General features: G+C 43.8%; 1 long non-coding RNA gene across 3 annotated transcripts in view; it reads right to left on the reverse strand.

The window, feature by feature from the left end:
• The window catches only part of LOC126641065 (uncharacterized), a 47,584-nt gene that overhangs the window by 16,001 nt on the left and 12,157 nt on the right, over positions 1-19,426 (reverse strand). The window contains exons 3-6 of one of the 3 annotated variants that reach the window (XR_007629196.1): positions 16,574-16,722; positions 15,729-15,835; positions 9,874-10,085; positions 9,574-9,699 (exon numbers count right to left, since the gene is read on the reverse strand). This is a non-coding gene — a long non-coding RNA (uncharacterized LOC126641065). The remainder of the gene's footprint in view (positions 1-9,573; positions 9,700-9,873; positions 10,086-15,728; positions 15,836-16,573; positions 16,723-19,426) is intronic. The other 2 variants (XR_007629198.1, XR_007629197.1) reach the window with 2 other exon arrangements.

Below are 19,426 nucleotides of genomic sequence, written 5' to 3' on the forward strand. Positions count from 1 at the left end.
TGCAAATTCTTTGAAGCCATTAGATCTCGTAAGAGAGAAGCCCTAAACCTGATCCCAGTTTCACTGTCCACCAAGGCAATGATGATTCCCTGTGCACAGCAACTGCCAGAGATGACCCACAGCACTGCTGGGCACCACCCCAGCAGCTTCCAGTCACCAACTGCAGCCCATCAAATGTGAGGAAAGGAGTCAGGACCAGGAGGAGAGAAATATTTCCTTGTGGGAGTGGTATGGCCTGCCTTACCTAATACTGCTTAATGATCTTTCTGCTTAATATAAGATGAACAATTTTTCCTTACTTCAGTAGCTACAGGGCAGATGAAATAATAGAAATTATATTATAATTATTAATCTGAAAAGGCAATTCCAATGCGCTTGTTTCTTGCTGGTTGATGTCCAGAGAAGTTCTAAATCCTGAACTAGAGCTTTACCATCAGTTAGGTCTAAAAAGAACACAGAAAAAAAAAAAGGGATTTTTTACTCTAGAAATCACATGCTGAAAGACCCTGAAGGAGCAAAAGGCATCAGGGGAATTAAACAATATGGGCTGTGGCAAGGAGATCATACTATTTCACCAGGTAGGTGTTTCTATTTTGGAATTGTTTCATATCACAGGCCAGATCCAAGCTTGTCAACCTGGATATGGCAGAGCAGAAGTGATACTTGAGCAGGCCATAAAGAAGAAAGCTTGGCTGAAGAGGGCACTTCTCTTTACAGGGCCGAGCACAAGGCATTTGCAATCAAAGCACACACATGGGCATTCAGCCTCAGATTTACTGAAGACAGTGGTGTAACAAGAGAAAAGGGAGAGAGGACACACTGAGCTGTGTGTGGCTTTGTTTTGTGGACAGTCACAGCTCAAGGAAATGGAGGGATGAGTAAGGACTTTTGGGAAGGTTGTCGTGCTACAAGACATATTTCTCTGAGTGTTTATGTCTGTTCCTCCCTAACTGTAGATAAAGGAAAATGAAGCAGTTCTGCCATGACCTTGTCTGGCATTAGCCCCCTGACCTCACCTCAGTACCATAAGAGTGCTTTAATGTAAACAGATACACATATTTAGTGTTTAGCCACAGCAGGTCTAGATTGCAGCTTTTTATTCCTGTGGAAAATGGTATGGTGAACTTGGGCAATTTGCCATTGCAAAGAATGAGAATCCACCAGCAAACTGCTCCTTGCAGCGCCCAGCAGCAGGCCTTGTAAATGACTATGATTGAATCTATTCTAAATTAATTTGGAAGCGTGTGGGATTTTAAGACAGAAGAACTGATCACTGCACAGTTAATTGGGGCTGCCCTCTTAGTCCTGTGCCCTGTCAGCCCAGCTAAGCAGCTGTCCCAGCAAAGGGACAGGGGACGTTGAGGAGGCAAGTGAAAAGCCCTGACAGGAATTTAAATGAAATAGAATAGCCAAATTCTTTGCTCCATTGGCTTTGTTGGGCTCAGGTCTGCAGAGAGCTTGAACCAAGTGCCAAACACACCACACAAACACGAGAACAAGTCTGATTTCACGTGGCGTTATCACTATGCCCATTTCTGCGTGCTCCTGCTCTCCAATCCTTGGGAGGCGGCCAGCAAGTGCTCAGCTCCGCACTGCAAAACGTACCTGCTGTTACCTCAGCCTGCAGCTCTCTCAACAACAGGGCTTCGGGGTCCATTTACCCCGCTAGAAATGAGGACTGAACGGGGTTAACACGGCGTGCTCAGCATCCTCCTCTCCCCTGCTCAGCCGCAGACGCGCTCGGTTCCCGCTGCCCGTGCGAGCTGGGGCTGCTCCGCTCACGCAGCGCAGGGCTGGGAGAGAGGTCCCTAATTACAAATAATTACTGCAAATCCCGAATAAGTGCCGGGGTGTGACAGACGGAGCACCGCTGAGGCGTGCACAGCAGGAAAGGCATCAGGCATTTGGGGGCTTTGGCTGTCAGAGGGAGAGGCGCTCACGGCCCCCGCGGCTGCGGGGAGGGGGCTCCGTGTGCTCTGCGCTCCTGGATAAGGCTCCCGGTAACGACTCGCCCAGCGGAGCCTTTAAAACAAATTACGGATGATAAAGCAGGAATCCAAGGTAAATTTTCAGAGCCGATGAGTGAAAAAAGAGCTCACATCTTTATGGAGCGGCTGAGCACGTTCAGGGGAGAGCCGCTGGGGTGCAATAAGCGTGAGTCCACATTATGTCACTTTTAAGAGTAAAACTTCATAATCCCTGGCAACTTCTGCATCCTAAGAAGCAGGGTTTGAAAAGTTACCTCACACTGAAACACCTCTTATCTCCAGGAGGCCATTACTGCTCAGGTAACTCATCTCTGGAGTGACTTTGTGTGCACAGAGCGAGCTGTGGCAGGTCTGGGGAGCGGGAAGAGGATGAGATGGGGTTGGATTTAACTGGGGCAGCTGAGCAGCACCCCAGCCCTGGCAGGGCTGCCACTCCCACCCTGGGCTCCCTGGCTTGGAGGGCACCATAAATGAGCCATGCTTGCATGGGTCTTTGCTACTGACTCACCAGGTGTGCCACTTACAGGGACTAAGATCAATTAATATTTTAGAATTCCTAATTTTTAGGCAGCAGCTCATCCTACACTAATTAGTGCAAATGGGAGGGTGGGGAGAGGGTGGGGAAACCAGACTTTAAACGCTACAATGACAGATGAATTTTATAGCATTTAATGATTCATTCTGAGGCACAATCATCTTTTCAGATACTATTACAGCTACTGTTCAAGGACTGTGTGTTTTCAGGGCTGTTCATCACAGGGCAGATCCAAATCCTATCAGAGATCTTGCAAAGACTTAAATGCCTTTGAGGTGGGATAGAGCTGACACGTTAAGAAATAAATCTAATTAAATTCTCTGTTACATGGATATGTACATGTGAGTTCAGGTACCTGAAATGTTCTGTAAGGTGGATGTGATGTTGGTTCAGACAAGCTGTTTTATGTGATTGTTGATGAGGCATTTGTTTAAGTTTTCACTTACGTTTCCAAATAACCCTTCATGCTTTTAGCTACCCTGTCCACTATGTGAGTTGTTCCAGCAGCTGGTGTGGCAGAGGGTGCTGAACAACCACCTTTTGCACACCAGGACACTGTTGTATTTCTTGGAGAGTTTTCAGACATGAATTTAGCTAAACCCCTTGAATTATTTTTGGGTATTGTAACAACAAAAAAAAATTGATTAACTTCGTAGCCATGCTGGTAGTGTGGTAGTGTCCCATGAGGTTCTTGTAGACTCTACCAAAACACTCTTTAAGGCACAAAATCCTTAGAAAACAGCTGCCTTGTAAAATCTGTTGATCAAACAGAGATTTCAGTGCAGGAACACAGATCTTTCTCAGTCCAGCTATCATCTTACTTTCTCTGCATTGCCAGGAGCCTGTAGGCAATACAAAAACCCATGATCAAGTTCTGTTTATACAAATTACTGCAGAGGTGATGTCTTACCCTTTGGGTATCTCAAACACTACTAGGGCTGTACATCAGAGTCCTTCAAAATCCAGAAAGATAATATAGCCAGCACTTTGCTTTCAGTGACACAAAGTTCATCTCTTTCATTCCATTCTTTATTAATGGGCATTCTTAGATGGGATCAGACCCCAAATCCACTTAGTCCAGCTTGCTGTCTCCAAGAATACCAAGAAAGAGATGAACAGAAGAGGAAGTGAGAGCTGGAGGTCATGGGTATAATGTGTCATCACATAACTCTCCTCATAATTTCCAATAAAAAGACTAAGACTCAAGCCAGCTCTAAGGAAAGCTGCTATTCCACACCATCACCCCACAAAACGAGCATCTTCCCAAGGCGGAAATTCCACATCCAGAGCCTGCCTTGTTTTCTGGGTGGCAGCTGGGCCCAAAACAACCTTTGGCAAATGGAGCGTAGTGCACGTAAGCTGGTCTTTCCTCCAGTTTCATCTGCAGTGATAATTAATGAATCTGACAAGCACCAGACGCTTTCTCTTTGCATCGTCTTTGAGTGATTTGCCACACAGAGGGCACATCACTGCCTGAACACCTCGCCTACCACTGTGGTGAATATTTATACAGATTTGTCACCATGAGCTAGCATGATGTTGCAGTAATCATTAATCTGCTATCTAGTGTTTAATTGCTCTTATCTGCTGCTGCAGAGAAAAGGAGCAGTTCATTAGGCAGAAGCAGTTCACTGGCAACATCTCTCCTCTAACTCTGGCCTGGAGCCGGAGGGTGTTGAACCCCACTCCCTCCCTTCTGTGGCTGTAGGGATCCACGGTCTGTGGATCACTTGTGCTGGAAATCTGCCACTTCTGGGGGTGTCTGTGTGGCATCCCCCCTTCCAGGGCTGTGGGCTGTGCTGGCAGGGCTGCCCCGTGCTGAGGTGCTGTCCCTGTGGTGACAGCAGGTGCAGGATTCAAGTGCAGAATTGACCATACCCCTCCCCAGCTCTCTGGCTTAAGCTGAGCCTTGCCTTTGCCCCAGCCTGCCCAGCCTCGTCCCACCCTCCCCTCTTCTCCCTGAATCCCTTGGCCCCTCAGCCCTCTCTGCTCCAGGACACCACCTGGATGCTTTCCCCCAGTGCATCACCCTGACACACGTGTCCCCCCAGGGCCTGGCTTGTGGCAAAAGCCGAAACATGAGGGGCTAGTTAATGCAACTGGCTGCCAAAAATAACACTACCATATACACAGATACAACTTAGCCATCAGATAGGAAAAACCCAGCAGCATTCCCAGCCAGAGATGCGGATATGGCTCTTCTGGAAAAGAAGTATCTACACAACCAAGTTTTCTCTGCCATGTACTCCAAATGATACCTTATTCTCAGAGGCCCTTAGGCACAAAGAATCAGGGTGGCTGGGATGTATAAAATAATATGTTTAATTTTGGGGGTAATAATTTGTCTTTCAAATGAGAATGGTTCTATTGCTGCAAGCTTCAACGAAGCAGTCAGTGCACTTTTTAAAGCCCAAATAGGCATTTTATGATGCAAAAGATAAATCTGTCAGTAAAGATACTTGTAAGTCAAGTAAATACAGCTGTTCTCTTACGTGAAAAGCTAGACATTACTATTGTGGGGGAAATTCTGCCCTCTCTTAGCAGTGGGCAAAGAAAGAGGGAAAACCAGAAAGGTAAAATGGTGGGGAGTTTTTTTCTACACCCTGGAGCAGCAAGTTGCAACCAGACATACAGTGACTGGGCTTGGGCTCTGGCAGCAGTACTTCAGCACCAGTGGGGTGTGTGCTGGGGAAGAGGATCTTCAAGCTGCCACTCCCCCTGAAACACAGACTGTTTGCTCCATCTGACCATCAGCTGGTCTTTCAGATCAGCTCCTTTGCAAGTTGCTAATTCCTCAGGTCTGTGGCAAACAGGGAAACATGGATGTGTTATGAGAGTCACCTGTAAGGGGCAATTTAACACTGGCTTAGTTAAATAATTGTTGGACAGAATGATTATCGTGGTCCCAACCATGATAATTTCTAAAGCTGAGAAGAGAAGAAAAGAAGGGTCCTGGAGCTGGGAATAAGCAGCCAGATGGGGTTCCTGCTGACAGCAGCACAGGAGCTTGTGCTGGAGCAGGTGTGTGGTGGAGGAGCAGGTACTCTCATGGTGGCAGCACTTTGGGCATGAGTGTGCAGCTGCCTGCAGACACAGAGCAGTGCATCACAGGCAGGCACAAGTTGGGAGCTGGTGAAAGCTGGCACACACATACCTGTACAACAGTGAAAGCCTTTTTTTTTTTTAATGAAGATATTATTTTTGAATTCAAGGTCCCAAATGGGACTCTTGCATTATTATGGATGAGAAATAAGAAAACTCCCAAAACTCATGACTGAACTCTGTTGCTTCAAGTGGAGGGATGTACAAAAAGCCACAGGAAACCTTCCTGTTCAATACCAGACTGCAAGATCAGCTATAAAATTGCAGGATCAAAGGTCTGTCTAGCTCAGTAGCCTGCTGCTAGCAGGGGCCAATATGTGATGCAGAAGGCAGGCTGCAAGGGCAGGATGGTTCTGAGCAGTTTCCCTCATGTGCTATCCCCCTTCTAGACAGTGCTCCTAACTTCTCCTCCCTGTGTTTTAGCATTTTCTGGGCCAGCAATTGCATTCAGACTACAACAGTTCCTGGGCAGTGATACCTGTACCCTTTATGCATGTGTTTAAATTCCATTTGAAGCTGTTTACAAACGGCAGCCTCAGGGAAGGAGTCCCAGAGTTTGGTTGTGTGTTACACTTCATTAGATGTGTGGAAGAAATCTGAGGTGCAATTTCTCCTCTAACCTGTACCAACAGCCTTGTAAGCACATGCTTTGAGTTCAAAACCATAGGGCCCAACACAAACTGTTAGTCCTCTGGCTGGGCATGGAGTCCAGCTGGACTCTCCCAAGAGACAGTGGGAGAGCAGGGTGGTGGGCTGACGATTGCTGGCTGCCAGCTGCTCTTTCATCCTCCTCCTTGACAGGACAGGGGAGAAAATAAGATGGAAAAGCTTGTAGGTTGAGAAAAAGAAGGGAGATCTCTTACCAATTACTGTCATGGGAAAAACAGATTTGACGGAGAGAATGAAAGTAGTTTATTGCCAGTCAAAATAGAGTTGAACAGTAAGAACCAAAGACATAAATCCTTCTTCCCAGTCTCAGCCTCACTCGTCCAGAGCTGCCCACAAGGTGAGGTTGGTGAAACCCGGACCATTTGCTAATGTCCTGAGACAAGCAGCTGGAGGAGCAGAATGGGCATTGGTTTTCCCTGTGTTGTCCATAATCTACTTAATCCCTGAACGTGTCCGATGTGTAGTGACCTCCTGCCCTCCTCTCACTGCACTCTCCCCTCCAGCTGCCTTCGCTGCCGCTTGTAGCGTAAACACCGGCCCTCCGATTGTGGCCAGGAGGCTTTCTCAGCACAGGCCACTTTCTCTGGCACAGCACATGGGGGATTTATGTTGGATTGCAAAGGAATGATAAAGCACACCATTATAATTACAGAAACAGGCTTATCCTGTCGGTTTTCCCCTCGTACAGCGAGCAGCCAAGAGAGCAGTGCTGTGGGGAGGAACTGCAGCGGCAGCAGCTCTGCTGTCTGGCCGGATGGAGTTCAGACTCTCCACGCAGGGACAGACGGTGCCCATCCCCTCCCAGTCAGCTACCTCTGGCCCCCTCATCCCTGCAGGAGTAGGAGGAGAGAATCAGAGCTGCATGCAGTGCTTCGCTTGTGGAGGAGGTTCTCAGAAATAAGGTTTTTGCACAAGTTTATTCAGGATTAGTCTGCCTGTAATTGCATGAGCTTCAGTGCTGCAGGGTTTGTTCCTCCAGAACAACTTTGGAATAATTAAATAATAAGAGAGAGGAGACAAAAAAAAAGCTGTGGAGTTATAAGTGAGCTTTGGATCTACAACTGCCCAGCCTGCAGCAGCAGGTAGGACACGCTCAGTCCTCACTGGAGACTGGTGCTCCCAGATGCTCTGATGTGCTGAGGCTCCAAAAGGAAAGGAGAAGATAATGACAACTCACTTCCATCAGGAAGCAATTCAATTCATGTTGTTCTGAACTGTGTCCACAACAAAGAAATCCCATCACAAAGCGGTTTTAAGCACAATGAGCAACTGAGGAGCTGGAGAAATAATGAAGCTCTAACTGATCTACTGCAACTTGTTCAGGCATGCTCTGTTAGAGAGAAGCCCAGGTAATAAATTATCATAATTTTGAAATTGAGGTATCCTATAAATATTTACTGGTTACGGTTCTTGTCAGCAAACAAATAGTACTTAAAAATCTCCAATTTCATCTTCTTCATTTGCTCAGTGGCCTTTCAATTGAACAAATTCCTGCTGGGTTGTACCTCCTGCCATGTAGCTTCCACCCAAAGATAATAATTTCTGAAGAGCTTCAGAGAAATCAGGATATCAGCTTTTGAGTTATGTGAGGGAAGGGAAAAAAAATATGCTTTTCCCATATGCTGTGATTGAAATGTTGCATTTGCATAAGTCAAAACCAGCTGTAGCTATAAAATTTTTAACTTAGCTTGATTTATTGCCCTTCTTGAGGAAGGAAAAACAAAAGATGTCTCAAGAACGATCAGTTCAGTGGATTTTGAGTTAGGCTACGCCTGCCATGTGTGCAACTGTGGTATTTTCTAGTGGGGTTTTCTCAAAGCTCTTGAACAAGGATGTTTTCACTTCCATGGCATACACAGATCTAGGAGTCCTAGCTGAGTCTGACAGCGTTAAAGGATGCTTAGCATTACTTTGTGCTTAGAAATAATATTATTGCTTACAATTGTTTATTCTTATAGTAGTGTTTAAATCCTCCACAGTCATTTGGCTTCTGTGGACCCCTTACAGGGTGAGATGCCACTGAAATGGACTCAAAGTATCAGCATGACTCCTTGCACACCCTGCTCTAAAGATCTTGAGCTGTTAAAAGCAGATACATGGAAGAACATTCCAAATAAGATATGGAATGGAGACATACACAGGGAACACAGATACCATTTCTTGTACAAACACAGGAAGCTTGTCATAATTTCTGTGAAAGGACCATACTTTGCTCTTAGATTTTTTTTTTGTGTTTGGTCTTGATTTTTAGTTCCCTCTACCCTTCTTGTCTTCCATTTTTCATCTTAGATGCAATAAGATAAACTCCCTTGGAACTGGTATTCCTTTCCCTTCCTCACATACTATCAGAAGAGTCACCCTGCACGAATGAGATTCTATCTTGCTCCTCTCTGCCTGGCATTGCAGTGAGATAGGAAATGAAGCTTTACTGAACAGCTGCTGAAATTTGGTCCTGGTGAAGTAGGAGACAGAAATTTCCATGCATTTTGGTGAGGTGAGCAAGTCACACAGAAATATCTGAGTGACTTCACTCGTCTCTGTAGAGTGCTTTGAGTTCCATAGGGAGACTGGTTCATTAGTGCAATTTATGCAGTTTTTACCTGTGCACTAAAACATTTGTCTAATGTTTTTCAGCTATGCCACTTGGTCTACAGAAAGATATCATCTCTACCTACACACCCTGTCCTACCTATGTCCTTAAGATCATTGGGGCTGCAGCAAGACACCAGTTTGTTATCAGTAGGAGTCAAAGGTTGACACTGGGATAATGCTGAAAGTAAGGGTTGAAGAATAAGGTCACTGTCAGCAGGAAGATTATAGAATCAACACTGGATCTTACTTGAGCAATTTCAAAGAGGGAAGCAGCCCATCACACAGCTGTTAAAGACAATATTAGGTTAATGCTGTACTGAATGAAACCACACTGAGCTACCGTGGCTGAAATGAGGTGCACTTGTCCTTGTGGTGTGTGTCAGGCTTTGACAGCCCTTGTCACCTTCTTGCCTCAAAGACTTCTTCTGCAAATAAAATCTTGCTGAGGTTTGAAAAGCAATTGGGGTCTGCATGGGAACATTTGGCTGCCCTCGCTGCAGTGGTCAGGGGACACGAGGCACACACGATTGGTCCTGGGACTGCAGCTAGTGCAACTCTATCTATTTGGCTTTCTGTTCCCCACCCCATGCTCTGCAGGTTTTGCTTTTGCTGGCAAAAGTTGTTTTCTCAGTGTCAAAAAATGAGCCAAAGCCTACAGTGTAAAATGATTTTTTTCACCTCTCTCACCTTTCCGTGGCAATTGGCAGGATTTGCAGGTTTCACATTACGTGTCAAGCTGCTTCCAGAGGCTCCAAACTCCCAGACTCTTAAAAATCAATGAGGTAGACACAGTGAAAGCTCAGGAATTTCTTGCTTCATCACGTACCACACAGCATATCGCAGTTTTGAAAAGAAACAAAACAACACATGTATACACAAACCTACCCAGAATTACAGCTTCGCTACATTTTGGAGGGCTGAAATTTTGGGGAACTGGACAACATGTCTGCCTGCATGAAGGCCAGATCTCATCCACACAGAGCTTACCAGATAGGAGCTGTATATGGGGTAGCAAACATACCCCTAATCTTGAAGCTTTCCTCAATATTTTGGATCTGTGGCTTGGGTGGAAATGAGGGAATCTGACAGCAACAGTGTGATACCAGCATTAAGGTTGCTTTGTCAGCATAGAGGATCCACTTGTCCTGGAGAAGAGTCCTGGGAAGGATCATGGTATCAATGGTGCCAGTGGGAACACACTGGAAGGAAACAAAAATCCCATAAAAGTATTAAGATAAACTGTGAAGCAGAACAGAGTCAACTTAGCTCAAATTAATCTTAGGGTGACTCAAACCCTGAATTTCATAGAGCAAAAAATTACGTGAGGTCCACTTAAATGCTTATTTGAGCCTCATGGAGCCCCAATCTTGAGGGAGCTGGGGTTGAGGAGTGGCAGGCAGGTCCTACCCTGCCTGGAGGTCACCCCCTCTCTGTATCCCACTGGGGAAGGAACTGGGGATTTCCTACATGTCTTTCTCTTCAGATACACTGGGAAGGGACAGCATAATAACTGTGCAAGTGACTTGAAAAAAAAACCCAATAGCAGGCAGGAAAATGCTTATTCATTTGCCTAAAAAAGAAGATCTGAGCAACCTATTTACCTATTTCAACATAGTCTGTTTTCCTCTTGGTGGAGTAATGAATTACTGTTTATTTACATATGGGAAGTAGCACCTTACAGTAAATGGATGGAAATGTGGACTAATTTGGAAGTGTCATTTTGTGAAGGGCACCGGTAACATTTGTGAAACATTCTACTTTTTGACCATCTGGCAATGTTGAGGGCTAAGCTAATGTATAAACCTTGAGAGACCCCATTTGTAGCAGGAACTGCTTTAGACTTCAAATTTTAATGGAGTGAGATCTCAAATCAATGCCACCCTAATAACGCAGAATGGATTTGGGCCAGGACACAGTGCTGTTTATACTGGCTTTCTCTGAAAGGCCAGAATTACAAATACAGAGACTAAATCTTTCTCTTCTAAATTGAAAAAGATCTGTTAATAATGATTGTGAGCCAAGAGCAAAATCTAGACCTCTCCAGAGACAAAGGAACAGGCAAATGCAACCAGGAGGTCATTAGCTTAAGCTTTGCAATTGCTGTCCAAAGGGGCTTTCTTTCAAACCTGTCAGGAAATTCTTTCAGCTATTCAAAAAGTGTCTGCTCGGGTATTGCAAAAGTGGTAGTCATACCAAAAGAAAGGACATGGGGAAGAAGATGTGAAATTTAGCAGTGAATCCAAATCCAATGATTCAGTACCTAAGGAAGAATCTGAGGAGGCAGCCAGCCCAGTGAGTGGTGAAGTGGTGTAAGAGATGAGGCTGGAGCCGAATCTCCCATGCTGGGGCAAGTCTGTGCCCTTGCCTGCCTCAGTTTCTCCGCTGCAAAACAGGAACAATGACAGCGACCTTGTGAAGCCTTTCCCTTGACTCCAGCACACACCACAGATGGAAAGTGCTTGCAAAGGGAAAGTGCCGCTATTTCGGGCTGAGGGAGGTGAGGCACTGAGCAGCTGAGCGACTTATCTGCAGGCACACAGCGAGTCAGCGGCAGCTCCAGGAATAGCACATGGGTCTCTCAGCTCAACAGGAACAGATAATGCTTAATAAAGAACTTAAACCGGCAATTAAGGGCGCACTTCTACCAACTTTACATTAAATGAGGAATCCCCTGGCCTCCTTGGGAGGTAAATACAGCTCAGAGTGAGTTAGTGGCACAGACCTGGGACCCAGAGAATGGCTTTGGATGAACAGTGTCACTTGAAGGGTTTTAGCAAGCAAAAACCAAAGTCAGTGCTGAGGATTAAGATTTGAAAGCAAGTGCTGACATACTGAGGTCCTTGGAAATTTTGTCTGTGAGGAAATCTACTGTATAATTAAATTTGCAGTTTCCTTAGTGGGACCATCATTTCCTTCCATGAACAAAAAGATAAATTTCTTAGATATTCTGTCATGGAGTCTTCTAATGTAACGAGGCTTGACAGACTGAATAAGTAACTCCGCAGCTTTTAAGAATAATCTTTTTGATAGCAGCGATTCCCTGAGATGATAACCTTCCTAAAGACAACTAAGGAGTCTACCAATGAGCTGAGAAGCGTGGTTTCGCCAGCCACAGAGGAATTGCACTCATGACCTTGTCCAGACTCTCTGACAGGATTTTGGCAAGGACTGCAGGAATTGGAGGCTCAGGAGGAAACGCGAACTTCCTGGTCAAAATGCCAGCTGATAAGTAATTCAGTGGGAGTCCCCAGGCTGTGCTGGAGGGGTGAGGATGCCAGCAGCACATTCAGATGAGATGAGAATAGTGGTATCCTCAGAAAAGTGTCCTACACCTCAGGCAGCCCGAGAAGAAGAGGTTGTTCAGAAAGACCTCCTCTGACATGTGGCTGTGACAAAATACCTGTAAATCACTCTATTCTTTCTGTGATGCAAGTTAGCCAACAACTTCTAAAAATTAACCTATTAGGAAGTCAGAAGATATCAAAGAATTCTACGTTTGCTCCCTCTGGTATCTCACATTTTTAGCTGCCATTTATATGGACAAGGCTGCTGCCCTGCAGGCACCAGAGCAATGGTTGCTGTCTTTATGTTTGGGAAAACCTCACTGGAGTTTTTAATTTTAATTCCGATTTATTTGGACTGGATAAGCAGCCTTAAGACTTTGAGTAAGAAGATTTAGCAGTCCAGGTTTTTCTTCAACAGGATTTAATTACAGCAAAATTCGGGCAACAGGACACAAATCACCTTTATCAGGGGTTATGAAAATATAGGGCATAGGGTTCCTACACTGGCCTTTTATTTCAGGAGAAATTCATGGCTACAGAGAGAAATCAAACTGCCTGCTCTGCATCTCCTCCACTTCTCCTATCTCTGACTCACTTCAAGGTCACACCAAGAGGCAAAGCAAAGGGATGAGTATATCCATGTTCCTTCACATCTAAAGCGTCTGGTGGGAAGTATTTTTCTGCAAGCACAGGCTAGAAGTATCTATAAAGAAAAAAGAAGTCAGCTTATGCCAGATATGAACCCAGATCATGTCCAGATTCACACATCCTTTAGTTATGCTTAGAGGAGCCTCCTACTCTGAATTGACCTTTGTGTCCAGAGGGGCAGCTAGTGCACTTTGGGGCATTTAAATGTGTCTACATTTCACGTTTCTAGCATCTACCAGCAAACATGTGATCACTGTGAGAAAACCTTTCCTGTAGTCACTGCCTTCCTGTGCCTCAGGCAGAGGGAGAAGGCAGGGTTAGAAGGACCATTCAAACTATCCAAAGGGCTGCTTTTGCCCTCAGGAGGAACCAAATCCCAGCATGTGACCTCCAGGATCAGTGCTCCCACAGCTGGGTGGTTGCAGTGACACAGTTTCTCCAATGTCATTCCGAGTCAGCACCGTCACTCCCACTAAGGAATTCCATCATAGTTAGGAGTGAATAATCTGCTGTTACTGCACCACAAAGTAAGTGTGTGCCACGGCACACCAGATGTTAATGGTGCTGTTGCATGGGAATAGATGGGAGCATAACAGAACCTCTCTGGCTCCACCAGCAGTTGGCTGCCCATATGGTGGTGGCACAACCCCCACACTGATGGATGCTCAGCAGATGCTCTTGAAGAGCTAAATAATGCAAAGAGAGGCTGGTGTGAGCAATAGACAGCCCTCATAGTTCAGGCACTGCTCACAGCCAAAAAATGCAGTAAATTGGAGGGGGAAGGGGCTTTAAAAAAAACCCAACAGGCCAGTTAACCTCTCAGCATGTTAAAAAAGTAGTTCCAGGGGTTGCTGAAGAGAGAGTTTTACTTTATTAACAAGCTTCTGCACCTTCATTAAAAATACTTATTTTGGAGAAATTTCTGATTTAATTAAATGATTTTTTGACCTTCTGAAATCTATATTTGTCTATCTGTACCTGGGATGTCCTCAAGACACTCATGCATGTGTGTGCTTATGCATTCGTAAAGTGCTTATAGTCTCCTCTGAAAACATTGGGTCCCTCAAGACCAGGAACCTTCACCTGAGTGAATATATTTCTCAGTTCATCTGCAGTGCTCACATGGTTACACATAACTATCAGAATGTGAATCTTCCTAGGATAATACCAGACTTATTTTTATTGTCATGGTTAAAGAAAGATAACCTCTCTGCTCATATCAATATTTTAGAGCATCCTCAGTGGTTGAAATTAGGTCAGGCACAGCAAAACTGCTGGTAGTTGAGGTGAAAAAAAGATCAATAAGGTTACCTGATACAGAGACAGCACAGCCAGCAGCAATCACAATATTAGCACAATATGCATCAAAATCCACTTATATGTGGGAGTCTCAAGAAATGGAAACAAATACTAAAACCCACACAGAAGACATAAGCTATGATTCATGGGATGAGACAGGAATGCAATTTTCAGAAGAAACACCACTGAAAACAAAACAATCTAAAGGAAAATGCATTAGGTATCAGCCCATTTGAAAGGAAAAAGGCATCAGAGCTGCCAACATTGCCCTGTACCTCCTCCATTTTGATACCACAAGCAGCCTCAGGGAAATAAAAGTTAGAACTTAATATCCAAGGTCATTAGTGCTCTCGATAACAGATTATCCCTGAAAACACGTTAGAGAAGGAAATTGTTTAAAATATAAAATTGGAATAAGCCAAAATTAGCCCATAAACTTGAAATTAAAAAAAAGAAAAAAAAAAAAAAGTCTTCTGTGCATTGCTAACACTTGTTAAAAAGAGTAAAAACTGCAAGGGGTTTAATGCTTAATGTGAATTAACTCAGCCATGTGTATTACACAGCCAAAGACACAGAAATGGCCATCTAAATTGATTCTGGAACTGGTAGGCCCGCAGCAGATTCGCAAATGATAATGCATATATTAATAGATACTTTCACTAATTTCACTAATGACCAATTTTAACGAGAAATTTGGATTTGTAGATGAAGAGAAACATTCCCATTCCATCATTTGTACACGTGCAAGGAATTCCATATCCCAGGCCAGAGACTGAGCCAGCCACAACATGGACTTGTCTCTCCAAACTCACATCTAGGGCAGCATGACGGGTTGCTTGCTGCCCTCATGGAGCTGGTCCTCCTCAAGCACCTTCGAGATTTATGTCTTCCAAAATGATGCTTGACTCAAGAAAATGCATCCCTGTCAGTTTTTAGGACTAGGTAACCAAGCCATCAGAAATACTCTGGGTGCTTCTGAAAAGAGCAGCCTGGTGCACTGGAACACACAGTGATCCTCCATTCCTACAAGGCACTGCGAAGAAAACCCTCCAAACAACTTCCAGTGTCCAAGACTGGCTTTGCTGGTTACCCCACAGCGAGACAAATATCCTGGCTCATGTCTGCCACCACCATTTTAGTCTTAGAAGACCATTTAGTGGTCTTTCACCACCACAAAGGCTCTGTGGGCCCCCAACATCTGAGTGAACGGAGAAATTATTTCAACTGCAACGTTAACTCTAGGAGCTCAAAGGTTTTTTTTTTCCTAAATTTAATTTATCTTGCAACTAAAACAGCTTAACAGTCAACACATGCAGAGACTCATTATCTCTGCCTATGGCTTCAAAAGGCTCTGGAAGTTCCTTGGACCCATTCAAAACCTCTTCCACTTTCAAGTGTCATCAAACATTCACTAACAGTAACATGAATATGCAGGCACAGTCTGTGTCTGATCTTTGTGGCTACCAAATTGTTATTTCCTTTCTGTCCCCATCCTCTATATTGTATTTTTATGTGTTGATTTTTAGGAGGTTTTTTTTTTGTTCTTTTTATGTCTCTGTTTTCACATTTCCTTCTAATTAGGATGCTTTTATATCCAGCACAATTTCGTACCTTTGAATAACTGCGCCTTCCTGGCCATTCAATAAACCTTCCTTGAAAATGTCCAGTTTTTATTGCATTAGTGTGACTTGTCAGAATGCTGACAACCACTGCAAGCTCTGAAATAAAAAAGAGCAAACAGATAGAATTTTAGAATAATTCAGGTTGGAAGGGGCAACAAGAGGTCATCTAATCCGACTTTCCACTCAAAGGAGGGTCAACGAGGGGTCAGCATATTCATCCCTAAGGGTGCTTTGCTCTGTGTGCATTGAGGAAAGGTTCAGATTATGAATACCCAGGCAGCAGCTACAACACCGAGTAACTCCTCTTGCCCCTCAGGAAGAAGTCTGATATTTCTCTCTCCAGTGGAAGGTTTTCTCCTAACAATACTCTCTCCCCATGCTGGACTCCCATGAACTTTAGAAACTAAGCATGTAGGCCAGCTTGAAATGACTCATGGTGAGTTTTTCTCCCCATTCTTTGCAGAAACCCACCCAAGAGCATCAAGCAGTACATCCTCCTTCATTAGACGAAAAATTAACCTAATCCAGCAGGTTAGACATGGAGTGCAGGAAATCTGCTAACAGTTCACATTGTCCTTGACACAAAATAACCTGTCCTTGCCTCTTCCCCACGTTGTACCCATACAAAACCTATTTTAGCATTTTTTTTCGCTTAGACATGTATCCACATTTCTGTTTCTCACATCCAAGTCCACATACAATTCTTCAAATTATTTAGACATAGCATTACTCTACAGATAGCCAAAGCTGAGTCTTTTACATTTCCATTTGTGTTTGAATTCATCATATCCCCAATGTTTAGTTTCTAAAACAGTAGTAAAGCCAGCTACTCACCAGGCTTTCACAAAAACACAGGTCATGGTGCATGCTTTCAGAAAGGAACCACGTAGGAAAGACATACTTCAGAGAAATGGTGGGGTCTCCCCTCTTCATTCTTCCCACATTCATCCCAGAGATCATTCACATAACTATGAAGCACAATCCTATAAATCAGCAGAGAATTTAGGCTTGACAGCTGTGCCATCTTGTTTTATGTATTACCTTGAGACACTTTCAGCTAATTTCACTTTTATGAAAAAATAAAAAAAAATTCTTTACAATCTTCATATATTGACTTTGTCACTCACATATATCTTGGCTTTTTTTTTTTTTTTGGTAGACTGTGGTCTTGCTTTCTTCCTTCCCTGTGAAATAGTTCAGTAACTTATTTTCTTTTAAGAGAAAATTTTACTCCATACACCCAGCACGATACCCAAGTGAGATACACACACACATGTGCACACACAAACATGCCCACATGCACACAGAGGGATGTCTTGAATCACAAACAATCCAACACTACAGAGCAGTTCATGTGCACAAGCAAAAGACTGAAGATTCCCTCTAACATGACTTTCATCAGTTTTGGGTGCTCTTGGGTTCCAGAGAATCCATCCTACTGCTTTCTGAGGCTGCTGCCCCCACCACAGCTGGTGATCCCCTGGGAAAGTCTCGTACCTTGTTCTTAGTCACTGGACATGAATTTAAATCAAAGCTGTCTGGGACTGCACTACACTAATTTGCTTGTCAGGGCTGCAAAGGATTGGGTTCCTTCTGTTTATCTGCGTGGACAGCCCATATCTCCAGATCAGCCCCATGACAGGGATTTGATCATACAGTACCTTTCAAGATACCAATGCAAGCAATTTCTGCAGAGTTGAAAAATATTTATAATAAACTGCTTGAAGAGTAAATATTGAAAATCATAAGGGATAACAAGCACACTCTAGATGCAAGTTTACACATGAGAAAGTTCAAGCTCTACTGGCTCCTGTTGCTGCAAAGTGGAATAGAGGAGATTTAGATAAGGGTAACTTTTTATGGGACCAGTACCAGTGTCAAAGGTATGTGACATAAAAGAGAATTTGGCTAAAAGATACCACAGAGTCTGCAATCCAATATACTTAGAATTGTAACCTGTGAATAATGGAAGTGTACAGAAAAATAACTCTAACAAATACAATGATTGAGATCAGAAGAGATGTGCTGTGCTGGAAGATCTGACAGTATCGGATGAATGCCAAAACCCCCTCTAAAATAATCTATATCAGGAAACCAGGCAGGGTGCAGGTAGCCCTGGAGAGGCTCTAGCAGACTGCTGTTCAATGAATTCTGTTGCACAGATGTTCCTTTGTAGTTCTCAAAAACCTTTAAGGCTCCTGGTCAGTAAAGGAGTTTGGAAAAGATTCAAACTTCAGCTCTGCAGTGTCAGCACATATTCCTATCTGTGCTAACTAAAGCACAGTGCTGGCAAAAAAAGCAATTCTGTAAAACAATGGCATGAAATTCTACTTTCATTCTCTCTGTATGATTTCCAGACCAGGCACTTAATCCCATCCCCAAAACCTACCTCTAAGTGTCCCTTACTGGTGCCGTTGTCTGGGAGCCGTTTACTGCAACACCAGAGACCCAAAGGTTGATCCGTGTGAAAGGAATGGAAACTTTCAAGGGAAAAACACTTTTAAGAAGGGTGAAGAGGGGACAAGGACCAAAAGATTACCAACAAGGAGTCCTTAGCTCTGGAAAGACCTTAAAACCCAGACTGGCCTTTCCAGCTGTCTGACTCACTGGGATGTAACATTTGCACCAAGGTCTGCCTGCTTGGCTTGGCCCATTTAAACCAGACTGGAAAGGAGAAGTGAAACCTTGCTGCTTGATTGCTCAGGGGAGGGTGGCATTGTCTGTACAAAAAATTAAACTTGGTTTGAAAAATAAACAACCTTAAACCTGCGAACTGCCAGCAACACTGAAAGTATAACAGCACCTTGTCATTCTTGCTGCCAGTTCTTTGATTTGGGGTGTTCTTGTTGTCTCACCAAAAGCTGTCCTTGGCTAAATGTACAATTTTCACTCATTTTTCTGTAAGGGGTGTTTGTATGTCAGAGCCACTGCTTTCCAGCTGAGTATTAAATCAGAGCTAAAAAAAAAAATTGACATCCTGAAATAGGAACTAAAGAAACCCAAACTGCCTTGGATCCTCCCTGTACCCTCCCAAATGACAGCAAGATCACATTGTTTAAGGCACCTGAAAAGAAACTGAATATTCAAACATAGGCAGCAAACTGAGAGAGGAAAAGCTCAGAGGGATGCAAATAGTGGTAATAAAAATCTAACAAAGTTTGAAGACCCAAAGCATGACCCCCTTTCTTTCCCACACAACTTCCTATTGAAATAACTGTACCTTACAAGCTTTTCCAACAGATACAGGAACAGTCTTCAGGATGTTCTATGGCCTTTTATAATCTTCATCTATTTTTCACTATAGAGATGTCAAGTAGTGTATACCAACATATAGTTACCTCACAATTGCTGTACCTCATGAGTAAATCAATATAACATTTAATTGCTACTTTTTGCTTATATTACAACTAGTTAACAGAAACTGGAAGAGGTAAAAACATACCCAGAAATGCATACAGCTCAGAGATATTCAGCGGGCATGGAAGAGATCAGACATGCAGGAAAAGGGCAGGTATCTGAAGTCAGAGATTTATATTGGATCAATTATTCCCAACTCCCTTTGACTATCTCAAAAGGCAGAGGGATACAGCCAAATAACTGACAAATGTTTCTTAAAATTCAAAGTCTGCCTTGATTTGTGTCTTATTTAGAATTTCTATATCCCAGCACAATCCCTGTTACGTTGCA

The sequence above is a fragment of the Myiozetetes cayanensis genome, unplaced genomic scaffold (assembly GCF_022539395.1).
Source record: "Myiozetetes cayanensis isolate MyiCay16 unplaced genomic scaffold, myiCay2020 scf20-37, whole genome shotgun sequence".
NCBI classification, from domain to species: Eukaryota; Metazoa; Chordata; class Aves; order Passeriformes; family Tyrannidae; genus Myiozetetes; species Myiozetetes cayanensis.